Source organism: Bos indicus, chromosome 25 (assembly GCF_029378745.1).
Source record: "Bos indicus isolate NIAB-ARS_2022 breed Sahiwal x Tharparkar chromosome 25, NIAB-ARS_B.indTharparkar_mat_pri_1.0, whole genome shotgun sequence".
Taxonomy (NCBI): Eukaryota; Metazoa; Chordata; class Mammalia; order Artiodactyla; family Bovidae; genus Bos; species Bos indicus.
The window spans coordinates 34,452,041-34,471,679 of record NC_091784.1 but is presented as its reverse complement, the minus strand read 5'-3'; the positions used below and the strand labels follow the sequence as shown (position 1 = coordinate 34,471,679).

At 47.2% G+C, this 19,639-nt stretch overlaps 1 long non-coding RNA gene across 1 annotated transcript in view; it reads left to right on the top strand.

Annotated features, from left to right (window-relative positions):
• LOC139179746 (uncharacterized) overlaps positions 1–19,639 on the top strand; it is a 51,451-nt gene that overhangs the window by 8,032 nt on the left and 23,780 nt on the right. The window contains exon 2 of the long non-coding RNA XR_011564092.1: positions 4,699–6,809. This is a non-coding gene — a long non-coding RNA (uncharacterized lncRNA). The remainder of the gene's footprint in view (positions 1–4,698; positions 6,810–19,639) is intronic.

The following is a 19,639-nucleotide window of genomic DNA, read 5'->3' as shown; positions in this document are numbered from 1 at the left end:
TGGCCCGAACTCCAGTGTGGATTTCACACCTGGACTTCCCGTGTGGCCTGAACTCCCACCTACAGGCCAGCCTGTTGGTCGACTGTCTCTCTTTTTAAATTAGTTTATTAAAAATATTTTTTATTTTTTAAAAACCTCAACTTTATTAAGGTCCAATCAACACACAATAAGCTGCATCCATTTCAAGTTTCATGGGCGTGTGTGCATGCTAAGCCACTTCAACTCATGTCCAGCTCTTTCTGCCAGGTTCCTGCCCCCCAGGCTCCTCTGTCCACGGGATTCTCCAGGCAGGAATACTGGCATGGGTTGCTGGGCCCTCCTCTCGGGGATCTTCCCCATCCAGGGATCGAATCTCCTGCATCGCCAGGCGGGTTCTTTACCACTCAGCCATCGGGGAAGCCCATTGCTGAGTATATCAATAATTAATTCCCTTTCCTTGCTGAGTAGAACACCACTGGGTACACCATTTGTTTATCTGCTCACTTGTTGATGAACATCAGGGAAATTTCCAGATTTTGACTAGTTTGAATAAATAATATGTTCTAAACATAGGTGTACAATCCTTTTTATGAACACATGTTTCCGTTTCTCTTGGAAATCTGCTTGGAAGTGGGATCACTGGGCCATATGGTAAGGGTATGTGCAATTTTTTTAAAACTTTAGTTTTAATTGGAGGATAATTGCTTTACAATGTTGTGTTGGTTTCTGCCACACATCAGCGTGAATCTGTTCAAACCGCCAAACTGTTTTCCAAACCGACGGCACCATTTTCCTTTCTCATCTGTAACAGATGAAAGAAAGCCCTAAATACTCACTGACATTTGGTATTAGCAAGTCTTTTAAAAAAGTTCTTTTTCATTGTGGTGTAATTTGCCTACAGTGAAATGATGCAGCCTTAAGTGTATCATTCAATCAGTTTTGACAAAGGCATATCAAAACTCAGAACATTCCCATCACCTGTGAAACTTTCTGTGCTCGTTTCACATGTCCCAACCCCTCAGATGGAGAAGGCAATGGCACCCCACTCCAGTACTCTTGCCTGGAAAATCCCATGGACGGAGGAGCCTGATAGGCTGCAGTCCATGGGGTCGCGAAGAGTCGGACACGACTGAGTGACTTCCCTTTCACTTTTCACTTTCATGCATTGGAGAAGGAAATGGCAACCCACTCCAGTGTTCTTGCCTGGAGAATCCCAGGAACGGGGGAGCCTGGTGGGCTGCCCTCTATGGGTCGTGCAGAGTCGGACACAACTGAAGTGACGCAGCAGCAGCAACCCCTCAGAATCAACTGTTGGTCTGATTTCTATCAGACTTCCTTGGTGGCTCAGACAGTAAAGAATCTCCCTGCAAGGCAGGAGAACTGGGTTTGATCCTCTGGAGAAGGGAATGGCAATCCACTCCAGTATTCTTGCCTGAAGAATTCCATGGGCAGAGGAGCCTGATGGGCTAAAGTTCACGGGTTGCAAAAAAATCAGACATGACTGAGCATCTAACCCCTTCACTTATACTCTTCACTGTCTTCTATCACCATGAGTTGGGTCTGCCTGTTCTAGAATTTTATCTTTCATTTGGCATGATTTTGTTGTTGTTGTTGTTGATCACGCGCAGGAATCTTAGTTTGCCAACCAGAGTTTGAACCTGGGCCATGGCAGTGGAAGTGCTGAGTCCTAATCACTGGACCCTCAGGGAATTGATTCCCAGTGTAATATTTTTGAAATTTATCCATGATGTTGCTTGTACTTTGTTCCAAATACTTCCCCACTGTATGGACATCCCACAGTTTGTTTATCCATTCTCCTGTAGAGGGACATTTGGGGTTTAATAGTTTGGGGCTATTAGAAATAAAGTTGCTCTGAGTGTTTGTGTTCAAGTCTTTGTGTGGATATACCCATTTCTCTTGGGTAAATCCTCAAGAATAGGTAGAGTTTTTGGACTATATGGCAAGCATATGTTTAACTCTAAGAAATTGTCAAACCATCTTCCAATGTACATTTCAGCCAGTAACATATGAGAGTTTCAATGGCTCCATATCCTCTGTAACATTTAACACTGTCAGTCTTTTTCATTTTAACTTTTCTAAAAGGGTATATGGTAGTATCATTATGATTTTAAGCATTTCCCCACTGATTAGTGATGCTGATCACTTTTCGATGTGTTTACTATTTTTGTACTTTCTTCTGTGAAATGTCTTTTCAAGTCTTTTGTCCATTTTTAATTGCATTGTCTTCTTCCTGATTTGCAGGAATTCTGTATATATTCTACATTCAAGTCTTTTGTCCGATGTATGTTTTGTGAAAATTTTCTCCCAATTCTGCGGTTATTCTATGTATTTTCTTGTCAGTGTCTTTTTTTTTCTTGTCGGTGTCTTTTGAAGAACATGTTTTTAATTTTGATAAAGTGTAATTTAAATTTTTTATTTTAAAAATATTAAAATACAAATTTTTTCTTAAAAACTTTTTTTCAAATTTTTAAGAAACACTTGCCTACCTCCAGATTGAAAAGCTATTTTCTCGGTTTCTTCTAAACTTTGTAACTTTACCTTTTACTTCCAGGTCTAGAATCCATCTCAAATTAATTTTTGTGTACTGTATAGAGAGAATAAATGTTCTTTTTTTTTTCCCCATGCAGATATCTGATTATCCCAGCACCATTTAAAAAGCTTTTTTAAAGAAATCCTAACAGGTCATGAAGATTCTTTCCTATGTTTTCTTCTAAAAGCCTTATAGTTTTAGTTATTAAATTTAGATTTTTAATCAATTTTGAGCAAGTGTTTGTATATGCTGTAAGATAAGGGCTCAATTTTGTTCTTTTGCATGAGGAAAATCAGTTTTCCCATCACCATTTGGTGAAAAAACTGTTCTTTCCTTATTGAACAGTGTTGACACCCTTGTCAAAAATCAACTGACCATCACTGTGAGGATTTAATTCATGAACACAGCCTATCTTTCCATTTATTTGGGTCTTTTAAAATTCTTCCAGCAATGTTTTGTATTTTACAGTGTCCAGGAATCACCTTGATTAAGTTTATCCCTAAGAGGTTTTTAGTCATTTTTGATGTTATTGTAAACGGAATTGTTCTTTAAAAGTCTTTTTGTATTGTTCATTGCTAGTGTATACAAAGACAACTGGTCTTTGTGGGTTGATTTTATATCCTGCAATTTTGCTGAATTTATAGCTTTTATAGTTGTATATGTGTTTGTGTGTGAATTCGTTAGGGTTTTTTTACATATAAGACCATATCATCTATGACTGGAGATAGTTTTACTTTTCTTCCCAACTTGAATACCTGTTATTTCATCTTCCTGCCTAATTGTTTTGGCTTGATTTTCTAGTACTGTGCTATCAGGTAGCAAAAATGGGCATCGTTGTCTTATTCCCAATCTCAGAGAAACGGCTTTCAGCCCTTCATCACTGAGTACGATGTGTGCTTTAAGTTTTACATGCATGGCCTTTATTTTGTTAAGGAACTTCTATTTCTAGTTTATTGGGCATTTTTATTTTTACCATAAAAGGTGTTGGATTTTGTCAAACGCTCTTTATGCATCAGTTGAAATAATTATGCTTTAAAAATGCATTCTATTAATGTGGTATTTTACATGGCTTCATTTTTTCATATGTTGAACCACTTGCCTTCTGGGGAGAAATCACACTTGCTCACGGTGTATAGTTTTTTAATAAGCTGCTGAATTCAGCTTGCTAGTATTTTGTTGAGGTTATTTTGCATTTATATCCATAAAGAATATTAGTTTGCAGTTTCGTTTAATGTCTGTGGCCTTGGTTATCAAGGTAATATTGGCCTCATAGAATGAGTTAGCAAGTATTTCCTCCACTTCAAATTTTTTGGAAAAATTTGAGAAGAATTGGCATGAAATCTTCCTTTGATTGATGGCAGGAGGAGAAGGGGATGACAGATGATGAGATGGTTGGATAGCATCACTGACTTGATGGACATGAGTTTGAGCAAGCTCCAGGAGTTGGTGATGGACAGGGAAGCCTGGCGTGCTGCAGTCCATGGGGTCGAAGAGTCAGACATGACTAAGCGACTGAACTGAACTGAACTCCTTAAATATATGGTTGACCACCAGTGAAGCCATCTGGTAGACTCTTCTTCATTGGGAGGTTTTCAATAAATAATTCAATCTCCTTACTTATTGTCAGTTCAGTTCAGTTCAGTCGCTCAGTCGTGTCCGACTCTTTGCGACCCCATGAATCCCAGCACGCCAGGCCTCCCTGTCCATCACCAACTCCCGGGGTTCACTCAGACTCACGTCCATCGAGTCAGTGATGCCATCCAGCCATCTCATCCTCTGTCTCCCCTTCTCCTCCTGCCCCCAATCCCTCCCAGCATCAGAGTCTTTTCCAATGAGTCAACTCTTCGAATGAGGTGGCCAAAGTAATGGAGTTTCAGCTTCAGCATCATTCCTTCCAAAGAAATCCCAGGGCTGATCTCCTTCAGAATGGATTGGTTGGATCTCCTTGCCTATTCAAATTATCTAGTTCTGCTTGAGTCAGTGGTTAGTTTGTGTGTTTCTATGAATTTCTAACCATTTCAGATAGGTTTTCTGATTTGTTGGCATATAGTTGTTCACAGTATTTCCTTATAATCCCCCTTTTATTTTATTTGTGTAAATTCAGCTGTAATGTCCCCTCTTTCATTTCTGATTTTAGTAATTTTTATTCCCTACTCTTTTTCTCTTAGTCAAGCTGACCTGCCTCTTGAGAAACCTGTATACAGGTCAGGAAGCAACAGTTAGAACTGGACATGGAACAACAGACTGGTTCCAAATAGGAAAAGGAGTACGTCAAGGCTGTATGTTGTCACCCTGCTTATTTAACTTATATGCAGAGTACATCATGAGAAATGCTGGGCTGGAAGAAGCACAAGCTGGAATCAAGATTGCTGGGAGAAATATCAATAACCTCAGATATGCAGATGACACCACCCTTATGGCAGAAAGTGAAGAGGAACTAAAGAGCCTCTTGAAGAAAGTGAAAGAGGAGAGAGAAAAAGTTGGCTTAAAGCTCAACATTCAAAAAAAAAAAAAAAAAAAGCTCAACATTCAGAAAACGAAGATCATGGCATCTGGCCCCATCACTTCATGGCAAATAGATGGGGAAACAGTGGAAACAGTGGCTGATTTTATTTTTCTGGGCTCCAAAATCACTGCGGATGGTGACTGCAGCCATGAATTTAAAAGACGCTTGCTCCTTGGAAGGAAAGTTATGACCGACCTAGACAGCATATTAAAAAGCAGAGACATTACTTTGCCAACAAAGGTCCGTCTAGTCAAAGCTGTGGTTTTTCTAGTAGTCATGTATGGATGTGAGAATTGGACTATAAAGAAAGCTGTGCACAGAAGAATTGATGCTTTTGAACTGTGGTGTTGGAGAAGACTCTTGAGAGTCCCTTGGACTGCAAGGAGATCCAACCAGTCCATCCTAAAGGAAATTAGTCCTGGGTGTTCACTGGAGGGACTGATGTTGAAGCTGAAACTCCAATCCTTTGGCCACTTGATGAGAAGAGCTGACTCATTGAAAAGACCCTGATGCTGGGAAAGATTGAGGGCAGGAGGAGGAGGGGACGACAGAGGATGAGATGGTTGGATGGCATCACCGACACAATGGACATGGGTTTGGGTGGACTCCGGGAGTTGGTGATGGACAGGGAGGCCTGGCATGCTGTGGTTCATGGGGTCGCAAAGAGTCGGACAAGACCGAGCGACTGAACTGAACTGAACTGAACTGTTTTTCTCTTAGTCAAGCTAACACTATGTCAATTTTGTCGTGATTCTATTGTTTTTCTATCTCTATTTCATTAATCTCTACTCTAATTCCTATATTTACTTCCTTCTGCTAGCTTTGGGTTTAGTTAGCTCTTTTTTTTTCTAGGTCCTTAGGTATAGAGTTAGATTGTTGCCTTGAGATTTTTCTTCCTTTTTAATGTAGGCATCAACTGCCGTAAATTTCCCTCTCAACACTGCTTTTGCTACATCTCCTGTGTTTCAGTATGCCGTGTTCTCCTTTAGTCTGTCTTGGGGAGGGGGGTAGGGTCTGTCCACACGCTGCGGCAGTCACCACAGTGGCCACTTCGCTTTCTGGGGGAGGGGCGGCTGGGGGAGTCTGGTACCTCAAGGCTTCCTCGTGTGTCACCAGCAAAGGCTTTTTTCATGCAGGGCGCAGAGTCGCCCACCCGTCACCTCCCTTTCCGGCCAACAGAGGTAAGCAAAGGGCCTCACAAGGGAGGGGCCTCATTGGACAAGAGTGCCAGCCCCCTTCGCATTGCCCAGGCTGCCACAATCGCTCCCACACCAACAAGGGGGCACGGGCGCCTGCCTTCCTTACGGACCACAGCACCCCCCCAACAGAGCTCTTCACCTGACACAGCACCGTGGAGGGGACCTGAGGAGCTTGCTGGGAAAGGGAAAGGATGCCATCACTCGGCTTTGGGCAGCTGAGCGGTGACCCAGATGCTCCAGGGGCACCTAAGAGGGCCAGGTGGGACATGCTCACGGTGGGATCCCCCACCGCCCGGCCGCAGGGAGGGCCTCTCACGAGACACGCCAAGAAGGGGAGGTGAGCGTGCCATGGCATCAGCAGACACCTGTGAGGCAGGGGCTGGAGACTGAGGATCGAGGGTCAGCTGGTGCCCCATGCCTGCCCTCCACACACCACCAACAGGTGGGCAGGAGCCCCGAGGGCCGGCGAGGAGAGTGAGAAGGGTAGCCCCCCAGTTGCCAGGAACCGCCGTCCCTTGTCTGGCACATCCTAGGCCCAGCTGGAGAGACTGGGACATCCCCACGTGGATAATCTGTAAGTATTTTCTAATTGGCCTTTTGATTTCTTTCTTTAATCGTAAATCATTATTTACAATTGTGTAAATTCCCACATATGTGGCTTGTTTCCTTTTCCTTCTGTTACTGGTTTCTAGCTTCATTCTGTGGTGGTGAGAGAAGATATGATTTCAATCTTTTAAAATTTATGGAAACTCACATTGGGCCCAACATATGGTCTATCTTGAGGGATGTTCTCTGTGCCCTAGAGAAAAATGTGTATTCTAGCTGTTGTCTACTGGAGTGTTCTGTGTAGGTCTAATTAAGTCTGATTGTTTTGTAATGTTCGTGTCCTCTTTTTCCTTATTGATCTTCTGTCTAGATGGTCTAGACATTTTTTTTCTTTTTTAAGAGCCAACATGTGGCTCTTTATTTATTCATTTTTGGCTGCTCTGGGTCTTCACTGCTGCCTGCAGGCTTTCTCTGGTTGCGGTGCATGGGTTTCTCATAGAGGTGGCTTCTCTTGTTGCAGAGCACAGACTCTAGGGCACTCAGGCTCAGTAGCTGTGGCACTCAGGCTCAGTAGCTATGGCTCACAGGTTCTACAGTGCAGCCGCACAGAGTTAGTTGCCCTGTGGCATGTGGAATCTTCTCAGACCAGGGCTCAAACCCGGGTCCCCTGTATTGGCAGGCAGATTCTCACCACTAGACCACCAGGAAAATCCCAGTCTATCCATTATTGAAAGTGCACTATTAAAGTCTCCAACTTTAATAGAGAATTGTCTATTTTTCTGTTCAGTTCTGTCAATATTTGATTTATACATTTTGAAGGTCTTCCGTTTTGTGAATAAATGTTTTTAATTGTTATATCTTCTTGATGAATTGACTCTCTCATTAATAATTAATGTCTTTGTTGTAACAGTTTTTGACTTAAATTTTTTAAATTTCATATTAGTTTAACCATTTCCACTCTTTTAATTACAGTTTGCCTTAAAAAATTTTTTTTTCTTTTCCTTCCTTTTACTTGTGTCCTTGAGTCTAAAAATATTGAATTATAAAATTATTGGCTTTTGTATTTACTCAGGTAGTTACCTTTACTAAAATTTGTATTTCTTCATATGGCCACAAATTACATCTAACGTCCTTGCATTTCAACCAGAAGTACTCCCTTTAATGTTATCATAGAGCAGGGCTGCTAGCAATGAACTTCTTCAGGTTTTGTTTATCTGGGAATGTCTTAATTTTTGCCCAAATCTTTTTGAAAGATAGTTTTACTGGGTATAAAATTCTTCATTAATTTTCTCTTTTGGAGAAAAGAGAGTGTGTACACACACACACGTCAGCTCTGCTGCTACTGCTGCTAAGTTGCTTCAGTCGTGCCTGACTCTTAGTGACCCCATGGACTGCAGCCTACCAGGGTCCTCAGTCCATGGGATTTTCCAGGCAAGAGTACTGGAGTGGGGTGCCATTGCCTTCTCCAATGTCAGCTCTAGAATGTCTATTTAGTTCCTTAAATATTTTTTTCTATCTCTTTGTTATGTTCTTGTTATGTATTGCTTTCCTGATATCCTCAGTTCTTTGTTTATAGTTTCCTTTAGTTCTTTGAGTGTATTTAAAACACTATATTTTAAGTCTTTATCTAGTAGTCTAATGATCAGACTTCCTCAGGTATAGTTTCTGTTGATTAATTTTTTCCCTATGAATGAGCTGTACTTCCTGATTCTTTGTATGCCTGATAATTTTTTTGTTAAAAACTGGACATTTTGAATATTATAATGTAGTAACTCTGGAAATCAGATTTTCTCTCTTCCCCAGGGTTTACTTTGGTCCCTTTGTTTAGTGACTTATCTAAACTATTTTTGTAAATACTATATTCCTTGTTGTGTATGGTCTCTAAAGTCTCTATTTTACTGTCTCAGTAGTCAGCAGGTGACATGACTGAGATTTCCTTAAGTGCCTGGGACTAAAAAGGAAAAAAAGTAGTACTCTCTCGGTCTTTGTGCTTTACTCTGAGCTGAGGCTTTCCTTCAGCCTAAGCCATGCTGCTTACGCCTCCACCTTAGCCCTCACCCTCTTCTTTGCAGAGCCCACAGAGTTATCAGAGGTGGAACCTAATGACATTTTTGGCTGTGCCGGGTTTTAGTTGCAGCATGCAGGATCCTGAGTTGGCGGCACGTGAACTCAGTTGCAGCATGCAAATTCTTAGTTGTTGCATGTGGGATCTAGTTCCCTCATCAGGGAATGAACCTGGGCCCCCTGCTTTGGAAGCTTGGAGTCTTAGCTACTGGCCTACCAGGGGAGTCCTGACATCTCAGGTCTTTTCTGAGTATTCATTACATCCTGGGCATGTGCACTGCACTCTTTTTCCCAGTGTGTGCAGTGGCCCTTCTCAGCTGTTATTGCCCTAATAACCATCCTTCTCTCTCTCCTCCTTCCCAGTTTTTTTTTTTTGGGGGGGGTGTCTGTCAGTCCCACTTATCCCTTTGCCACAGGAGGACATGAAGTGCATATGACTTTAAATCCTTCCACAGATGCTGCTGCTGCCTGGAAAGTCACTCCAGGGGTGTGTGTGTGTGTGTGTGTGTTGACGAGGGAGAGCATAAAAAGAGTCAATTTCTGAGTCATTCCTCAGGGACCCACCAGTGAGGTCAAAACATGCAATTCCAGTTTTTAAGAACAAGGTTCTATATTAGCCCCCATCATCAGTCAGTTACATCAGGAGTGCCGGCTGTCATGTCATCCCCACAGCTGCTACCATGCTGGAGAATGAGAAATGAGAGTCAGGTGGGTGAGAATGTCACAGTGTCCTCTTGCTGAAGTTCAGTTTTCCTTTCTCTTCATTAAGCATCTTCCTGGTAGCTGTAAATTTTGGATTAGATTCCAGAGTCCTCCAAAAGCTGATTAAGTCCATTTTTCCCAAGTTGTGGTTGTTTCAGTGGAAGGACTGATTCTTTAACTGGTCCACTCCATCATTTTCTGTGATTTCACCTGGTCTCTGCCTTTTCTTAACTTTGCATTTTCATTCAGGTAAAATTTACAGGGACTTCCCTGGCGGTCCAGTGGTTAAGACTTCATGCTCCCAATGCAGGGGGCCTGGGTTTGATCCCTGGTCAGGGAACTAAGATCCCAAATGCCACAACTAAGAGTGTGCATGCTGCAACTGAGACCTGGCACAATCGAATACATAAATAAAAATATTTTTACAATTTACAAACAGCTATGCACAGCTTGATGAATTTTGCATATGTATACGCTCATACAGCTGCCACTCAGATGAAGACCTAGAGTATTTTCAGTTCCTTAGGAATCGCCTTCATATTCCTTCCAGGAGACTTACCCATTCTCTCAGATAACTGTCACTATGACCTTGATCACCGGAAGTTAGTTTCGCCTATTGTAGAAGTTCTTATGAATAGAGTCAAGCAGTAGGTACTCCTCTGAGTCTGGTTATTCTTGCTCAGCCTAATGTTTTTGGGATTCATCCATGTTATTGCTTCTAGCTGAAGTTCATTCCTTTTTCATTACTGAAACAATTCCACTGTGTGACTATATCATGATTTGTTTATCCATTCATCAATTGATGGGTATCTGGGTTGTTTCCAGCTTGGAGCTGTTATGAATAGAGCTGCTATGAACATTCTTGTATGCATATTTTTGTTAATATGATGCATGGACTTTTTTCTCTTTGGCGTTCGTCTGAGAGAACATTCTCTTGGTCACTGGACTCTTGTAGGGGGAAATGCCCTGCTCTCTATATCCAGTGACCTTTTCTCTGTGCCCACCCCATCTGAACTCTGGTTTGGCCTTCTGCTTCTTGAACCCCACAACTCCCAGGAATTCTGTGACTTTTCTCTGCTGGCTTCTGTCCATCCCACTTGACTTTCATTTGTTAGTCCTTTAACTTTTCTTAATCCCCAGCTGGAACACTCCCCCTCCAAAACCCTTCTGGACCCCTTTTTCCATTGGGTCTGGCTGTTCACCTTGGCTCTCTCATTTTCTTCCAAAACCTGACTCTCAATGAATATGGAATCCAAGACTTGACCTTCATCTCTGTCTTCCCTTCTAAAAGTGGGCCAATGGGCAACTGCTTGTTGGACATCTCTGCTTGGGTGACCCCAAACCCCTCACAATCCACATTTTCCCACTTTCCCTTTCCACCATCCCTCAGCTCATTCTCTCTCCTCTGTGATACACAGCTCAAGAACTGCTCCTTTTTTCCTTTAGCTGCACAAGTCTAGGTCCCCACTTCCTTCACTCTGTCCCTTTCCTTTTCCCCAGCAACCAATCTGGAGAACCCCAGCACCATCCACAGAGCCTTTCCAATGTCTTTGGCGGCGGGAGGGGGTGGGGGGGCACCCTGCTCCTCTCTAGCCTCATGGCCACTGCCCCAGTTCAGGCCTGAACCCGAGCATCCCCTTTCAGTATTGTTGCTGGGCTTCCATCCCCTAGCCTTGGCCTGAGGCTCTCTCCATGGTCCCCATGGCCGGCCCTGGCCGTGTCTGCCTCAGCTGCGAGGCCACACTCCTGGGCCCTGCTTTGGGGCCTGGGCTGCAGCCGAGCCAGCCCCAGGCACCATTCCTTAGCACCGATCGTGCGTGGCGGACACGCTCCGTGGTCGGGGCTCACAGACAGGTTTTTTGAGTTAAGAGATTTGGAAGGGACATCAGCACTGGTTGCAGTTCAGAGTCCGTGAGGTGCTGGGTAGACCCTGTGTGAGCTCATCTTTCCTGGGGCAGCTGGACTCAGGGCTAAGCCGGCGGGGGCAGCGGATTGGAAAATTTCACACTCATGCTCACCGCTTGGCTGGCCTCTGGGTGTTTGGCAGCTCAGGTGACTTGTGGGGAGGCCTTAGTCAACCTTTTCCTCCAGCAAGTACTGCAAGGCTGGGTTCACCTCTAGACGGGTCACAAAGGCAGGGCTGGGGAGGTGGGTACCTTGAGAGACAGACACTGTTATGATGGACTTGTGCCCTTGTTGGGGAAAGGAGATTCATAAGGAGACGTTGGTGCGACTCCTGAAGGTTGGTGCGACTTGTGTGTGTGTGTGTGTGTGTGTGTGTGTGTGTGAGGGAGATGGCATTGATCATTTGAGACTGAATAGCTAATTTATTTGTGCTTTAATGTGTTAAAGCACAGTGTTAAATAATTCACCTGCCAGTGCTGGAGATGCAAGAGACAAGTTCGATCCTTGGGTGGGGAGGATCCCCTGGAGGAGGAAATGGCAATCCACTCCAGTATCCTTGCCTGAAAAATCCCATAGACCGAGGAGCCTGGCAGGCTACAGTCTATGGGGTCACAGAGTCGGACACGACTGAGTGACTGACCACGGGCACAATGTGTCCACAACCCTCTGGAAGAACCGCAGCGATACATCTCAGTGAGACAGTACCTGGTCACAGTTAAGAGCAGGGCTCTGGAGCCAGCCTGCCCTGAGGTCAACATCTAGCTCCACCACTTGCTGGCTGTGTGACCTTAGGCAAGTTGCTTAACCTCTCTGTTCCTCTGTCTCCTCATCCGTAACATGGTGATGATAATAATCAGCACCCATCTACCTACTTTATCTGATATTCATGATCATTAAATACATTTAGTACAAATGAAGATTGAGGACAGGACCTGACGCCTAGTAGATACTCAGATATTCATGTTGCTATTACTATACTTTTTCCAGCCTACCCTTCCACACCCTCCCTCCATCATTTTGCTCCTCTCTGTCTATGCTGGGGAGCTCTTACTCCTTCCAACCCAGCTCAAAAATCACCTCTTCTGGGAAACCTCCCCCAACACCCAGATCCTTTTTTCTGTTGTATCAACACTTGCACATTTTATTTTTTGAGCTTTAAAAAAATTATTTTTATTTATTTATCTGGCTGCACCGGGTCTTAGTTGCAGCACGTGGGATCTTTAGTTGCCACATGTGAACTCTTAGTTACAGCATGTGGGCTCTAGTTCCCTGGCCAGGGATCGAACCTTGGGCCCCCTGCACTGGGAGCTCAGAATCTTGGCCGCTAGACCACCAGGGAAGTCCTAGCACTTGCACCTTTTAAGTTTAAACATGTCTTTAGCTGTCTGGCCTTCTCATCAGCCGGTGAGCAACTTGAGGGCAAGCCTAAGTCTAAACCATGCCTTTGTTCCTAACACCCCAAACCCCCTGGTGTTGGTGGTTTAGTCGCTCAGTCGTGTCCGACTCTGTGACCCCAGAACTGTGGCCCGCCAGGCTCCTCTGTCCATGGGATTCTCCAGGCAAGAATACTGGAGTGGGTAGCCATTCCCTTCTCCACCAGACCCCCGTGGCTAGCCCCAAATAACCATCTGATGAGTGTGTGTTGGATGGGTAATTGAAAGAATTAATGACACATGATAAGGAAACATAATGGAAGACAGTTATGAAATTCTACACTATGGCAGCTACGATGAAGTGTCTGCTGCTGCTGCTAAGTCGTTTCAGTCGTGTCCGACTCTGTGCGACCCCAGAGACGGCAGCCCACCAGGCTCCCCCGTCCCTGGGATTCTCCAGGCAAGAACACTGGAGTGGGTTGCCATTTCCTTCTCCAATGCATGAAAGTGAAAAGTGAAAGTGAAGTCGTTTAGTCGTGTCCGACTCCTAGCGACCTCATGGACTGCAGCACACCAGGCTCCTCCATCCATGGGATTTTCCAGCAAGAGTAATGGAGTGGGGTGCCATCGCCTTCTCCGAGTGAAGTGTCTGACCAGGCATAAATGGCAATGATGCTTCCCCAAGCTAAGGCCAGTGCGTGCCATACTGTGAGATCCTGTGGGTGGCGGCAGTCAGGGCAGGCTTCCTGGGGGAGGAGGGGTCAAAGTGACAAGCCCAGGCTGGTTCCAACTGGCTCCAAAAATGTCAGGCGCTGTGGGATTGGCAGCTGGTGTCCCCATGGTCTGTCCTGGGCCATCGTGCTGCCCCTTTGGGGCCGGGGGAGCTTGGCAGGATGGAGTTCTCCATTCTGGTCCGGGGAAATGACCTGAATGTGAGGTGGTGCTGGTGAGGCCCAGCTCCATCCGGTGACACACGGAACCTCTTAGAGAGGATTTCACGCTCCCTGCCCTAATGAAGACAGTCTCTGTTGTGCCTTGGGAAAACAGAGGTCTCACTCCAGCCTTCTGAAACCAATTGGAAACAAACCTTCCTTCCCCGCCCCTCCCCCAACAGTTTCAGAGGCCAAAAAAATAATGCAGAACGAAGCAGGACCGAATGGCTGAGGAGCTTGGGACCCCGCTCCCTGTGGTGAGCAGAGCGGCCACTTCCTCTTGGAAGGATGGGAGCCAGCTTAGGCCATCTCTCCAAAGCTGAACTCCCTATCTGTTTATCCTGCTGGCTCACCAGAAAGTCTTCAGAGAGGGTGTGGCAAAGCCGATATTGGAATTGAGCCATAGCCACATGCCCGCTTGGTGGTGCTGATGCCTGCCCGCTTCCCCTCGTCAGTAAGGTCCCTGCTCTGCAGCCTTCGGCCCAGGTCCAGGGCCCCACGGCTCCTTCTTATACCCTGTCCCCTCCGTAGAGGTCTGACTGGCACCCAGGCCAGGCCCAAAGGGCCCAGCTTCTTCCCACTCGCTGGATTCCTGGCCTGGGTCTTCCCCTCCATGGCCTGGGTGACCTGACCCACGTCCTTGCATCTTTGAGCCTCGGTTCCCCAGAAGAGCAAATGGAGAGAGTGAAAGTGACTTCCTGCCTGTGTGAGGGGGGCGGAAGCCCCTCCATAGGAGATGCGGGAAGGCACACGTATGAGTTACCGCCATCATGCTCGCCTGTCTCCAGGTCTGAGCCTCCCCTCTGCTCCTCCAGTTCCTTGCCAATGTGTGGTCCAACTCTGGGCCACCCCCCTAGGAAACCTCCCTGGACCATAGTAACCCCAAGGATGCCAGGTCGGTATGCAGTCTGAGCAGTTCGGCACTCACTAGGCACACCTGGTTGTATTTATGTATCTGTTTATTTCAGAAAAAAGCATAGCAATTGGAGGCCAAAGGTTGAGTTGGAGTTTCTACACCCCCACTGCTGTCTAGCTGAGATGGGGAAGCAGCCTGCAGCCTCTCTCCAAGCCCCCAAGTTCCTCATTTCTGAGTGGAGATGGTTATAATCACGCCTACCTCCTGGACTTCTTACAGGCACGATGGGCTGCAGACATGCGAAAGTACTTTGTGGACTATAAAAAGCACTTGGTCACGTCGCTTCTTTCTGTTTCTAGTTTGATGTACGTTTCCTGTGAGAAAGACCTGAGCCAGGGTGATGGAGCCGGGAGGATGTGGTACCAGGCAGGTGCCCGGTGAGTGGTCCTTCTGGACCCCACATGGGGTGGGAGCAAGCCAGGAACGCTGGCCTGCCGTGACTCAGATGGCCCACAGGAGTGCTGGCCGGGGGAGAAGGCAGTGGCAACCCCGTGGATTGATTTCCAGCCCCGGTCCCCGTCTAAAGACATCCAGATGGTTGTTTGACGATGTTACCCAGGAAGCCCATTGCCAGACATGAAGGCTCTGAGAAGAGGTCCAAGGAAACACAACCAGAGGACACAAGAGGACACATCTGATGGTTGAAATGTTGAGTTGCCCAAAGCCCAGCTAGAGACCGTCAAAATACAAACACCCAGTGGGAAACAGAGCCACAGAGATCGGATTGTGAAATGGAGTGCCAGAAAATTCTGAATAATTGAATTATGAAAATTCTTTTTCCTAAATGAAGGAGAGAGGCTGCCGGCTGTGGTGGGGAGGAGGAGAGAGTGCTGGGCCGGGGGAGGATGTCTTCCCAGGGTCACGCCCGGGCTGGACTCAGCTCCATCCCCTCTCTGTTCCCTGTGCCCAGCCAGAGGCAGGGTTCAGAGCAGCAGACATCAGGGAGACCTGGAGGGTCTCAAACATCATGGCCAGAAGTTGTTATCTTTAATGATGGGGAGCCATGGAGGTGGGGGGGGGAGAGTCACAGATATCAAGTCCAGATATTTGAACTTGAACTGTGGTGAAGAAGATTGGCAGAATGGAGGGGAACTGACTGGATATCATAGATGGAGAGTGGGGATGAGGCTTGATGATGACCCTCGCACTTTGGGAGCAGGAGACAGAGTGGGTACCAAGTACGAGTAGACGTGGGATCAAAAAGGATGGCATTTATGGAGTTTGGTGGACTGGCCAGCTGGACATGCTCAGAGGAGTTTGGATAAACAGATTGAGGTTTGCAGTAAACATCTAGATCTGGAGTTTCAGGCTTGGGAGCTGTCTGAGGTTGGGTTTCTTAGAAGCAGACCCTGAGATGCAGATTTCTGTGTGAATGATTCATTAAGGAGGTGCTCCCAGGGGAGCCTGGGAAGGGGTGGTGGGGGATGTAGGACAACACAAGAGAAGGAGTCAAGCAATAAAAAGTGCAGAACCCCAGCACCCACCCCTGAGGGGACTCTGGAGTGTACTTAGGCTTCTTGGCCTGAGACTGGCATCAGAGTGATTGTTTCTGAGAGTGATGGTTTCTGCCGGTGTAAGCCAGTGGTTAGGGATTGTGGTAGCGAGGGATGGGTAGGTTGCTTGGCGTCTAACTCTCTGCAAGTGCAGGGAAGCCTCCAGCAGGCCAAGGGCTGTCCTCCAAAAAGGGGCCAAGAGCCAGTTGTTGAACAGGAAAGCCTAGCAAGTCCAGGTACGCAGAGTCGTCCCAGGGTTCCGCGTTGGGGAAGATGAATCATACTGTCTGCTCCCCGAGTCCACAGCAAGTTGACCATCATCAAAGCTGGCGTGGATGGGTTGGCCCTGGAGAGGGCAGAGCCAGAAGAGGAGAGCAGAGGGTGGGCTCTGGGCAACACTTACTGTCCAAGTTCCTGGCTGGGAGGGGCCTTAAAAAAAACAATGGTTTATTTGGCCACGCTGGGTCTTAGTTATGACACGTGGGATCTTCGCTCTTCGTCGTGGCTCGCTGGATCTAGTTTCCTGACCAGGAATCCAAAGTGGGCTACCCTCTGCATTGAGAATTGGGAGTCTTGGCCATTGGATCCCCTGGAAGTCCTTGGGAGGAGACTTACAGTCCACCTGACCTAGTTTCCCATGGATGCCAGCAAGCGTCGGTCACAAGTGATTTCTTGTTGTTTAGCTGCTAAGCCATGCCGACTCCTTGCAACCCCATGGATTGGAGCCCTCCAGGCTCCTCTGTCCATAGGATTTTCCAGGCAAGAATACTGGAGTAGGTTGCCTTTCCCTTCTCCAGGGGATCCTCCCAACCCAGGGATTGAACTCCCATCTCCTGCATTGGCAGGCGGGTTCTTTACCACTGAGCCACTTGGAAAGTAACTCTACTCAAATGACTTCAGCAGGAAATGAAGTCTTTGACCCTGGTCGCTGAGAAGTCTAAGGGTATGGCCAGGTGCTGGAGTGGAAATTACGTGACCAGGTTTCTCTCTCTCCAACTTTTGACTGTGGCTCCCCTTGTGTGCTGGTCTCCCTCGGAAAGGCTGGTGTCTGACAGCCCCAAGCACTATCCTTCAATTTCTCAGTACAAAAGGAAGAAGGACAGTCTTCCTCGCAGCTGCCAAATGTCAGATCTCAGAGAAGACCAGTTATCCTGCTGGGGTCACATGTCCATCCCTGACCCGGTCGTTCTGGGGCATCCTATCCTGAAAGTACCCACAGTGGGTACTGTCATCTAGCCAGCATCATCCACTCCCAAATCTCTCTCTCCCTCCCTTTCTCTCTGTATTTCACTCAGGCCCGAGTCACAAGACTACTTCTAGGAGGGGGGATTGGGAAGGATCAGCCCCTCCAAACCAGATGAAATGACTTCTCCATGGGAAGAAGTTTCAACTACTGCAAGAATCTGCATGTAATGAGGGAGACCCAGGTTTGACCCCTGGGCTGGGAAGATCCCCTGGAGAAAGGAATGACTACCCACTCCAGTTTTCTTGCCTGGAGAGTCCCATGGACAGAGGAGCCTGGTGGGCTATAGTCCATGGGGTCATGAAGAGTTGGACATGGCTGAGCGACTGACATGAAGGAAAAGGAGGAAAGTCTGGGTTGACAACTGTGGACATCCTGCCCACCTGTTGGATGGCCACCTGGCCTCCCCTTGTGTTTCTGAGATGGGGATGCTCCCCTCCCCAAGGCGTCTAGGAAGGTCAGGGTGGATCCTAGGAAGGGGAATGGGACAAACAGACGGCCTACCCTGGAGAGATGGAGAGAAGAAGGACAGGCTTCAGCTAGGTGGTTGGAGCCTGTCTGGGATCTGAGACAGGGGAAGGGGCAGAAGCAGGCCCTACATGGAAGGCCCTGGGGTCTGGCCTTGGGGTTTGGAGACACTGCTCCTGAGACACTGGCTTATGGGGCAGATAGAAGAGCAGACACTCCCCATGTCAGGCTGCAAAGGGGGAGCTGAGCGGACCTGGCAGGAGAAGCTGCCAGCTGCTGGGGCTGTTCCAGGAGTCAGGCAGGGGGACATAGCTAGCATCCAAGGCCAGGGAAGACTTGATGGTGGCCCTTGAACTCTGACCCTACTGGTCAACATGATAGAGCTGGCCAGCACCTGGGGCACTAGGGTAGGAGTCAGTCCCCAGATGCAGGGGGCAAAGAGCATGCCATTCCTACAGGGACAGAAAGTCCATTAACAGTAGGAAGTAACACGACGTTTTAAAGCACTTATACTAAAAAAAAAAAAAAAAAAAAAAAGAGTTAAAAATAAAAGAAAGTAGATTAGTCGTTGCCCAGGGCTGGTGGGGTGCTGGGAGGGAGGCAGGGGATGATGGCTAAAGGATATGGGGTTTCTTTTAGAGGTGATGAAAAGATCCTAAAGTGGTTACACGTATCTGTCAGTATACTAAAACCCATCAAATGGTACACTCTGAATGGGCGAGTTGCCGGGTGTGTGAATTATATCTTAATAAAGCCTTTTCGTTGTTGTTTTTAAAAAAGTGTTATTGGGACAGGTCGCCAAACAGGAGTGCTTGGCAAGGAGACTGAGGCATAAGCCTCTCCTGTGGGCTGGCTGGGCCCCCATGGAGGAATAGAGGCTGCTATGGCCCAGATGGTCCCCAGAGTGTCCCCAGGCAGGTGAGAGCCTAATGGAACCACCTGCAAATGCCATCTTCTGTTGCTACTATGGGGAGGACTCGCCTGTCTGAGCTCCCACTTCCATCACCTGCTTATCTATACTAGATCCTAAGGCGGGGGGCACTCTCTCTCCTCTGTACCCTCTCGGCTCTGTAGTCAGGGAACCTTGGCAAATGCACATGTATATTCATGTCACCCCTTGAGTGACAAGCGCATCTGACCTTCTTGCACATCCAGCCTCTGCTAACCCCTGCTAACTGACCTCTTTCCATCCTTTGAACTTGACATGGCCTCAGGGCCTTTGCATTTCTGGTTCTCAGGGACCAAAGCTCCTTTCTCCTCTTTGGGCCTAGGAAAACAGGAGTAGCTCCTACCTCCCCTCCTGAAGACCACCTCTCCCCGCGCCCAAGTGTACATTCCTGCCTGTTTGGAATGTAAGCTCTCTGGGTCTGTGTGTGCTCACCCAACCCAGAACACCCCATAAAAATGTGTTCAATGAGCAAAAGGAATGTTCTCTCTGGCCTGGGAAGGCTGGAGCCTGCAAAGCGAGCCTGTGGGTCTCCTGGGTGTGAGCAGACGAGGCCAGCAGGTGAATCCTCTTCCCCAGTCATGTAGCCTGATGAGTCCTGGGCCTGGGGGTCACGCATCTCTCTGTGGCCAGCACCCTGGAGGTCAGAAAGCCCCACAGCCGCACGTTTGTTGAGCTGGGGCAGGCCGTCCTGAGACTGCGACAGGGGTAAGTTGGAGCTGGAGGCTCTGAGGGTAAGGAGATGCTTTGGCCTGGAAAATCACATCACGAGCTCGAGGCTGGCCTCAGGACAAGGCAGGGAAATTGCTAAGGGCC